Below are 9,073 nucleotides of genomic sequence, written 5' to 3' on the forward strand. Positions count from 1 at the left end.
GGTCTCAAGAGATCCTCCTGCCTCAGCCTCCCAAGTAGCTGGGATTATAGGCATGTGCCACCATGCCTGGCTAGTTTTTTTATTTTTACTTTTGAAGAGATAGGGTCTTGTTCTGTTGCTCAGTCTGGTCTTGAATTCCTGTCTCAAGCAGTCCTTCTTGAGACCTTGGCCTCCCAAAGCATGGGGATTACAGGCATGAGCCAGGGCTCCTGATCAGTATTCTCTTTTTCAAGAATAAATTTGAATATCCTTCATTGTAAGGTATATTGTTTTCACTGAGCACCTAGGATTTCTCAAGTTCTTTGTATATGAGTCTTTCACAGCAATGTTAAGGGACAGGTGAAATAAACATAAAATAATTCCTGGCCAGGCGTGGTGGCTCATGCCTGTAATCCCAACACTTTGAGGGGCCAGGGGGGTGGATCTCCTGAGGTCAGCAGTTCCAGACCAGCCTAACCAACATGACAAAACCCCGTTTCTACTAAAAATACAAAATTAGCCAGGCATGGTGGCACATGCCTGTACTCCCAACTACTCGGGAGGCTGAGGCTGGAGAATCGCTTGAACCTAGGAGGCGATGAGCTGAGATCGCGCTATTGCACTCCAGCCTGGGCAACAAGAGCAAAACTCTGTCTCAAACAAACAAAAAATTCCTCTTTACAGAGGGGGCAATTAAGACCCATTGTCAATCATCTAGTAGGCATCGGGACTGGGGTTTGAAAGCACATGTCTCTAAAGTCCATGCTTTTATTTGTAATGCCAAAAGACTGGAAACACCTAAACACCCCTCGATGGGAACCAGTTAAATTACAGTACGTCCATACAATGTAATACTCTGCAGCCACAAAGATAGATAAAAATGAGGACATTGTCATATACCAATAAGGAAATGACACCAAGATAGAGTGTTAAAGTGGGAGAAAAACCCAACAAACGTGTAGAACGTGTACAGACTGGCACCATTTATGTTAAAATGGAGTAAGGAAGGGTATAGATTTGTTTTAGCTTGTATGTGCAGAAAAACAATGTTAGAAGGATAAATAAAAACCTTATAACAGGGTTATCTATTTAGGGTAGGGGAACTGGGCATTTGGGGGACAGGGACAGGAGACATGTACATCTTTTCATTTTTTTTTAAAGTTTTGAACCATATAAACTACCTGTTCAAAAAAGCAAATGCATATAAACATTTTTTAAGCAACGTGACATAAACAAAGCTGCTGTCCCTTCCTTCCACTGTACCATGTGCCTTAGACATCTTTGGAGGGCAGTCTGTCCCCTTTTCCAATGAGTTGCACAGGGCAGCAGGCCTCGGGACACCCTGGCAGCTCTAAGGATGGCTTCAGCACAGACTGGGGAAGGGAGCCCTGCCAGCAGGCAGCGCCAGGCCAAGTGTACCCTCTTTCCTTATCCCTGACTTAGAGAAACAAAACCAAGAGGCAAATCCACTCGTCGGCATTTCTGAATCCAGTTGTTAACCAATCCTCTTCCTGCCCTTTACTCTCCTTTTCTTCCTTTTTCCAGAAAATCCTGGAAAGCTCTGCAGCTACTTTGCAAAGTGCTTTACTAGCTCTGGCTGCCTCGTTGTTTTCCTTCTCTCTCATTTGGCCTGTGTCATCCTCTCAGGCAAGTACTGCAGTCAGACTTCCTGCCAGCTTGCCTGCTGGGTTCATCTATCTTAAAACAAAAACAAAAACAAAAACAAAAAACAAACAAACAAAAAAACCCTGTCTTTTCATAGAACTACAAACCTCAAATTTGAAGTTATTTTGTCCGAGCCTCCACCCAGAGCAGAAGAGCCCAGTTGTAAAATTTAGCAGAGTAAACCTATTTGGTTTTAAAGCCCAATTCTGTGGTTTCACTTTGTCCATCCAATCAACTTGGAGTGACAGCTCTCATAAAATATTTGCTGTTGTGAAGAATCCCACGGGGCAGGTCTATTTGTGTGTGGAGTCTAGTGGTGCAGTGAGCACCAGTAAATTTCCATTCAGTAATTCAGGGACTTGTTAATCAACACCCAATATGTATCCATCACTGTCTGAGGCCCTGTGCTCTGGACAGAAACAAACACCGAGACTCAGCCTCTGCCCTTAAATCTCTAACAGCCATGTTAGGATACCTTCAGGTCATCAAGCCGGGTCATTAGTGCCTGGCCTAATTGGTTTTGTTTTTAAAAAGCCATTTGCAAGGTATCAATTATATCACTGTGTTGTGGACATTTTCATGGTGAGTTATGGGTTGGAAATATTTATGGGAATGGGTTTTTTTCTCTCTTTTTTAAGGTTTTGGGGAAATAGCTTTTATACTGCAAAGATAATGGCCAAAGTTCAAACTCTAGGTAATGTAATTCATATAAGATTAATTAGCCTTTCAGGGTATTAATTTTGTCATAACAGTGTCACAGCTTTCAGCTTTCATTAGCTAAAATTCCTTGGCTAATGTGCAGGAAATTTGAGATGTCTGCCAGGTGTGTTCAGTGAAAGATTTTGCTCAAATCAAATGTGAGTCTAAAAGCAAGTCATTTTGAGAGACACTGAGCTTGGCAGAGATTCAGGTGTCTAGAACCATACCATATACTCCCCAGAGAATGCTGGGCCAGAACATGTCTTCCCTTGAGCGTTGTTCAATTCACTAGGCACATGGAGCAGAAGACTCCGTGGAGGCAGCATGCTCACTCCCCATTACACACGCACAGCGTTACCAGGAACCATACCTCCACATTCATTCCTTGCTGGCTTATTCTCAAAGGAAAACCCCAACCAGAAGATAATGAACACCACAGACTGTTGGAAGCAGCAAGAAGCTACTGCACGTTTGTGGCTCCCACACATCCACCCAAAACACACCAGCAGGAAGAAAGAGCAATATATTATTCAGGTTTCCTGTCAGGACATCCTGGCTTGAAACACAGGTCTGCCACTTAAAAATGTAAGATAACCCACAGATGGGAAACTGCTACATTTTGTCCTTGGGAATCTCAGAAAACTGTCAGCTTATAAAATAGAGCTCAAAAGCAAGTAGAAAATCACCCATTCCCATTAATGATGGGGAGTTTTTCTTCCAGGCAAAGAGAATCGCAGGAACATGGGGGCATGAACTGACTCAAGGAATCTGGGCTGGGGAAGGCCCCAGGCAGTTTCTGGGCAGACTGGGTCTTGTCTCAGACCAACAACCTTGGTCCAAATTTGTCATAAGGACGTGACAAACTCAGTGTACAAGCATTACCACATAAATAGTAGGCCCTATTTTGTTGGTGACTGAAGATTGCCTTTAAACGCCTCACCATCTGCTACTGAACAGTGTAAGGTGTAAGCAGATCAGTTCAGCAGAACAGTATAAGGCTACACTTTGAACAGTAGTCGTCTCCTTGCGGAAACCCTACAATGAAGGGGAATCCATTAAAAGGAGGGTATAGGCTAGATCTCTGTTCTCCAGGCTTGTCATGGCAAGCTCAGGATTAGACAGACCACCCATCCATTCATTAATGCATTTATTCACTCATTCAATAAACATCTATAGAGCACTTTTTTTTTTAGAGTCTCTCAGTCGCCCAGGCTGGAATGCAGTAGCGCCATCTTGGCTCACTGTAACTTCCATCTCTTGGGTTAAAGCAATTCATCTGCCTCAGCCTCCTGAGCAGCTGGGACTACAGGCATAAGCCACCACGCCTGGCTAATTTTTAAAATATTTTTAGTAGACATGGGGTTTTACCATGTTGGTCAGCCTGGTCTCGAACTCCTGACGTCAAATGATCCGCCCACTTCACCTCCCAAAGTGCTGGGATTACAGAAATGAGCCACCACATCCGGCCTTTTAATTTTTAATTAAAAAAACCTATTAGAAGCATTCAGAATGTCACAATATCAACAAAACAGCTGCAACTTTTTTTTTTGTTTTGCGATTACAGAGTGGTATTCAGTTAACAGAACAATTACTTTGTATAAGCTGCATCAGAGACAACTGAAGATGAAAAAACTACCATCCCCATATATAACTAATTTGTGCTGTGCACCAACAAGAACCTGCTTTAAATTTCCATGCCAATTTACAATCCCCATACCGTACCAGGCAAGGTTAGTGGCTATTGAAAATACCACCAGGACAGGGCTATCTAAAGATGCATTTGGTAGTATGTTAACTATACAAAAAAAGACACTGCACAGTTTAAAAACAAATCTTACACAGCCTTACATTTCAATTTTTTTCTTTAAAAGGAGTGAGTTGTGTACAGGGGGGTTAAATGCTTTATAGACAAGAAAAGAAAACTGCGCTAGAACCAACTTATTCATCATGATCATCTTCTTCATTCATCTTCCTTCTCCTCCTCATCCTCTTCATCTTCCTCATCTTCCTCCTCTTCCTTTTCTTGCTTTTTTCAGCCTTGACAACTCCCTTTTTTGCTGTATCAGGCTTTCCTTCAGCTCAATATGCAGCAATTTCCTTTTCATATTTTTCCTTCAGCTTCGCAGCCTTCTTGTCATAAGGCTGCTTGTCATCTGCAGCAGTGTTATTCCACATGTCTCCCAGTGTCTTCGCAACATCACCAATGGACAGGCCAGGATGTTCTCCTTTGATTTTTGGGCCATACTCAGAGCAGAACAGGAAGAGGCTAAAGGAGGCCTCTTGGGCACATTGGGATCTTTGAACTTCTTTTTTGTCTCCCCTTTGGGAGCGATATAGGTTTTCATTTCTCTTTCATAATGGGCCTTGTTCGCCTTTGCCGTATCTTCGAATTTTCCTTTCTCTTTAGCAGACATGGTCTTCCACCTGTCTGTGAGCGCTTCTTAGAAAACTCTGAGAAGCTGACTGAAGCATCTGGGTGCTTCTTCTTATGCTCCTCCCAACAAGTTTGCACAAAAAATGCATATGATGACATTTTGCCTCTCGGCTTCTTAGGCTCTCTTTGCCCACGTTTAGTTATTTCTCCTCAGTGAGGCAGAGAGTCGCCCAGTGCCCGTCCGGTTCTCACTTGCCCCAGCGCTGTCTCTATGGAGCTCAATGTACTGCAATGGCTGTTAGAGCCTATTTTTTTTTTTTTTTTTGAGACAAAGTCTTGCTCTGTCACTGGAGGCTGGAATGCAGTGGTGCAATCACGGCTCACTGCAGTCTCAACCTCCTGGGCTCAAGCAATCCTCCCTCCTCAGCCTCCCAAGTAACTGGTACTACTGGCGTGTGCCACCATGCCCAACTGTTTTGTATGTTTTGTAGAGACAGGGTCTTATGTTACTCAGGCTAGTCTCAAACTCCTAGGCTCAACCAATCCTCCAGCTTTAGCCTTCCAAAGTGCTGGAATAACAGGTACTGTTATTCCAAGTAACTGGTACTACTGGTGTGCGCCACCATGCCCAGCTAATTTTTGTATTTTTCTGTAGAGACAGGGTCTTACTATGTTACCCAGGCTATTCTCGAACTCCTAGGCTCAACCAGTCCTCCAGCTTTGGCCTTCCAAAGTGTTGGAATAACAGGCGTGAGCCACCGCACCCGGCCAGTGCAAATTCTTGGGAGCCTGCTGTCTCTCTTAGGTAGGTTACAATGGATACTATCTGTTAACACTAGCATTCCTACTGTCCCATATTTGATCTTTACTCCTCAACCACAAACTTTTATTTCCTTCTGCTATTCTAGCCCATGATTCTCATAAACCATCAAAATGTCTTCAGAATGCCAAATTTTTGTGTGTCCCGATTTCATCTCTGGCATAAACTTTATAGCTCTGAAACTCTTGGTTCAAAAAATAGTGCCGTGGAGAGCTAGGTGGTCAGCCTGAGACCTCAACTTGTAGTCCCTCCAGACTCATACCTGTATCTGTAAACAGGGAATCTCCTGAGGAAACACACGTGGTCTCCATGGATTCCACAGCCACACCATCTCATGACCTGGCTTCCTCCCCTCCCCCCTGCCCAGCCTCCACCCGCTGGGCAGGAAAAGGAGCCGAGAAAAGTGAGTCTTCAGCTCCTTCCTCTTCTGTACTTACATCTATCACATCTCACCACGTCAACACTGTTATTTTCTTAGAACTATATAGTGTTTATATTTGGGGTCTAGGATAAAATCCATTTTGCTCTATCATTGCAACTGGCTTTTCTGGCTTTCAGAGAAAATACCTCCTTTGGAGATCTTGGCTTATTTTTCCCCAGGGAGTGAGTCATATTCACAAACACGCTTTATCTTCTGGGACACAACCTGGTCAGCTAGCTACCCCAACTCACAGAAAATGATCACAAAGATTTTGTGTCCCTTTTACCTTTTTTTTTTGAGACGGAGTTTCCTCTTGTTGCCCAGGCTGGAGTGCAATGGCACAATCTCGGGTCACCACAACCTCCACCTCCCGGGTTCAAACAATTCTCTTGCCTCAGCCTACTGAGTAGCTGGGATTACAGGCACCTGCCACCATGCCTGGCTAAGTTTTGTATTTTTAGTAGAGACGGGGTTTCACCATGTTGGCCAGGCTGGTCTCGAACTCCTGACCTAAGGTGATCCCCCTGCCTCAGCCTCCCAAAACGCTGGAATTACAGGCGTGAGCCATCGCACCCGGCCCCCTTTTACCTTTATATCACTCACTTCCACAAAATTTATTTAAAATTTAGAGGAAAACCTCTGTACTTCCTCCTGCCTCCTACCCCTTGTTTTAACTTTTTTTCTTTTCTTTTTTTTTTGAGACAGACTCTTGCTCTCTCACCAGGCTGGAGTGCAGTGGCACGATCTCAACTCACTACAACCTCCGCTGCCCGGGTTCATGCGATTCCCCTGCCTCAGCCTCCCAAGTCACTGGGATTACAGGAACGCATCACTACCCCCAGCTAATTTTTTGTATTTTAGTAGAGACGGGGTTTCACCATGTTGGCCAAGATGGTCTCGATCTCCTGACCTCGTGATCCACCCGCCTTGGCTTCCCAAAGTGCTGGGATTACAGGTGTGAGCCACCACGCCCGGTCCCCTTGTTTTAATTTTCTCCATAGCACTTGTCACTATCAACATACTAGACAGCTTATTCATTTGTTCATCATTCATTCATTGTTTGTCTCTCTCTCTTTCCTCATGGGAATGTAAACTTCTGGCCAGACATGGTGGCTCACATCTGTAATCCCAGCACTTTTGGAGGCTGAGGCTGGCAGATCACTCAAGGTCAGGAGTTCAAGAACAGCCTCTGGCCAACATGGTGAAACCCCATCTCTACTAAAAATACAAAAAAAATTAGCCAGGCGTGGTGGTGCATGCCTGAAGGTTGCAGTGAGCTGAGATTGCGCCACTACTCTCCAGCCTAGGTGACAGCGCCAGACTCTGTCTCAAAAAAAAAAAAAAAAGGTAAACTTTTTGAGGGCAGGGCTTTTGTTTGTTTTGTATATTGCTGTATTCCCAGGCTCAGCTCAGTGCCTGGCACATAAAAGATACTCAATAAAGGCTGAACAAATAAACTGGTGAATAAATAGTTGATTTTTCCTTCCTTGTCTCTGAGGCCTACCACTTCCCTCTCCTGCCACAACGTCTTTCCATTGTCTCAATTCCTAAGAGATCAGATGACTGTATGTTCTGTGTAGGCTCCAGAGGCGAACCACCAAAACAGTGGGTAGTTCCTCTCCATCTCCTGCATCTCCACCTACTGATAGCGCAAACATTTTGCAAGTCCTACTCGACTCCTCTGTGGTACCATCCCTTAATCTCCCAGTGATCTCACCTTCTTCTGAACTCACAGCATCCAGTGCACATATCATTCTTCTAAAGTTTAGCACTGTCCGCCTTGTGCGGATAATATAATTCTCCTGAATGTGAGCAAAGCTGGCTTCCTGCACCAACCCTTTCCCCTCTTTTCAGCAGCTCCTCACTTTTTACCTCGTGGAATTTAAACAAGGACCCAGATGTGGGACTTACACTTTCAGGCTGGCCCATTACGACAGGTCTCATCTCTCAAACACCTATTTAGAGAGTTTACACAATGTTGAGGGACATATAAATCAAATGCCAATTTACTGACTTACACTGAGGAATGATAGACATTCAAAATGGACTGGAATGCCTGAATTGGCCTGACTGGCCGATGTCCCCATGGGCTAAGGATTGCTTAGTAAAATGCAGACTTAGAACAAAAGTAACTAACCTAAAGTCAGGTCTCACCTCTAAGGCAGGAGATCCTCTTTCGTGAAACAGGAGCAGCAGCCTGACCAAGGAACTCACTGAGCTCACCTGTTCTCCCCCTAGCCCTGGGCCCTGCCAGGGCTATACTTGGAAGTATAGGTACTTCCAAGGATGGCCAAACCCCTCCTGTTAAGTCTGCCAAACTGGTTTATAACCCAGTTGCTTAGACTTCACCTAAATTATAACCACTTTCCAGTCCCTCTCCTTTTAGACTAAAAGCTCCCAAGGGCCCATGCCTTGCAGGGCTTTTTTTTGTTTGTTTTTTTGAGGCAGAGTCTCGCTCTGTCGCCCAGGCTGGAGTGCAGTGGCATGATCTTGGCTCACTGCAGGCTTCGCCTCCCAGGTTCACGCCATTCTCTTGCCTCAGCCTCCTGAGTAGCTGGCACTACAGGTGCCCACCACCACGCCTTGCTAATTTTTTGTATTTTCAGTAGAGACAGGGTTTCACCGTGTTAGCCAGGATAGTCTCTATCTCTTGACCTCGTAATCCTCCCGCCTCAGCCTCCCAAAGTGCTGGAATTACAGGTGTGAGCCACTGCGCCCGGCGCTTTTTTTTTTTTGAGACAGAGTTTCCCTCTTGTTGCCCAGGTTGGAGTGCAATGGCGCCATCTCAGCTCACCGCAATCTCCACCTCCCAGGTTCAAGCAATTCTCCTGCCTCAGCCTCCCAAGTAGCTGGGATTACAGGCATGCACTACCACGCCCGGCTAAGTTTGTATTTTTATAGAGATGGTCTCGAACTCCTGACTTCAAGTGGTCCACCCACCTCGGCCTCCCAAAGTGCTGGGATTACAGGCTTGAGCCACTGTGCCTGGCCAGCAGGTTTCAGTAAGTATGTTGTGACACAAAGGGCCGCTTTGTCAGCAAAGAAAAGAACACAAAAACTCACTCCCCCTGCCGTTTTTTTGTTGTTTTTTTTTTTTAAGAGACAGGCTCTCTCT

General features: G+C 45.0%; 1 pseudogene; it reads right to left on the bottom strand.

The window, feature by feature from the left end:
* Window positions 1-4,281: 4,281 nt before the first annotated feature.
* Window positions 4,282-7,712, bottom strand: LOC105543229 (annotated as a pseudogene).
* Window positions 7,713-9,073: the final 1,361 nt, after the last annotated feature.

Source organism: Mandrillus leucophaeus, unplaced genomic scaffold (genome assembly GCF_000951045.1).
Source record: "Mandrillus leucophaeus isolate KB7577 unplaced genomic scaffold, Mleu.le_1.0 Scaffold279, whole genome shotgun sequence".
In the NCBI taxonomy this organism is placed as follows: domain Eukaryota; kingdom Metazoa; phylum Chordata; class Mammalia; order Primates; family Cercopithecidae; genus Mandrillus; species Mandrillus leucophaeus.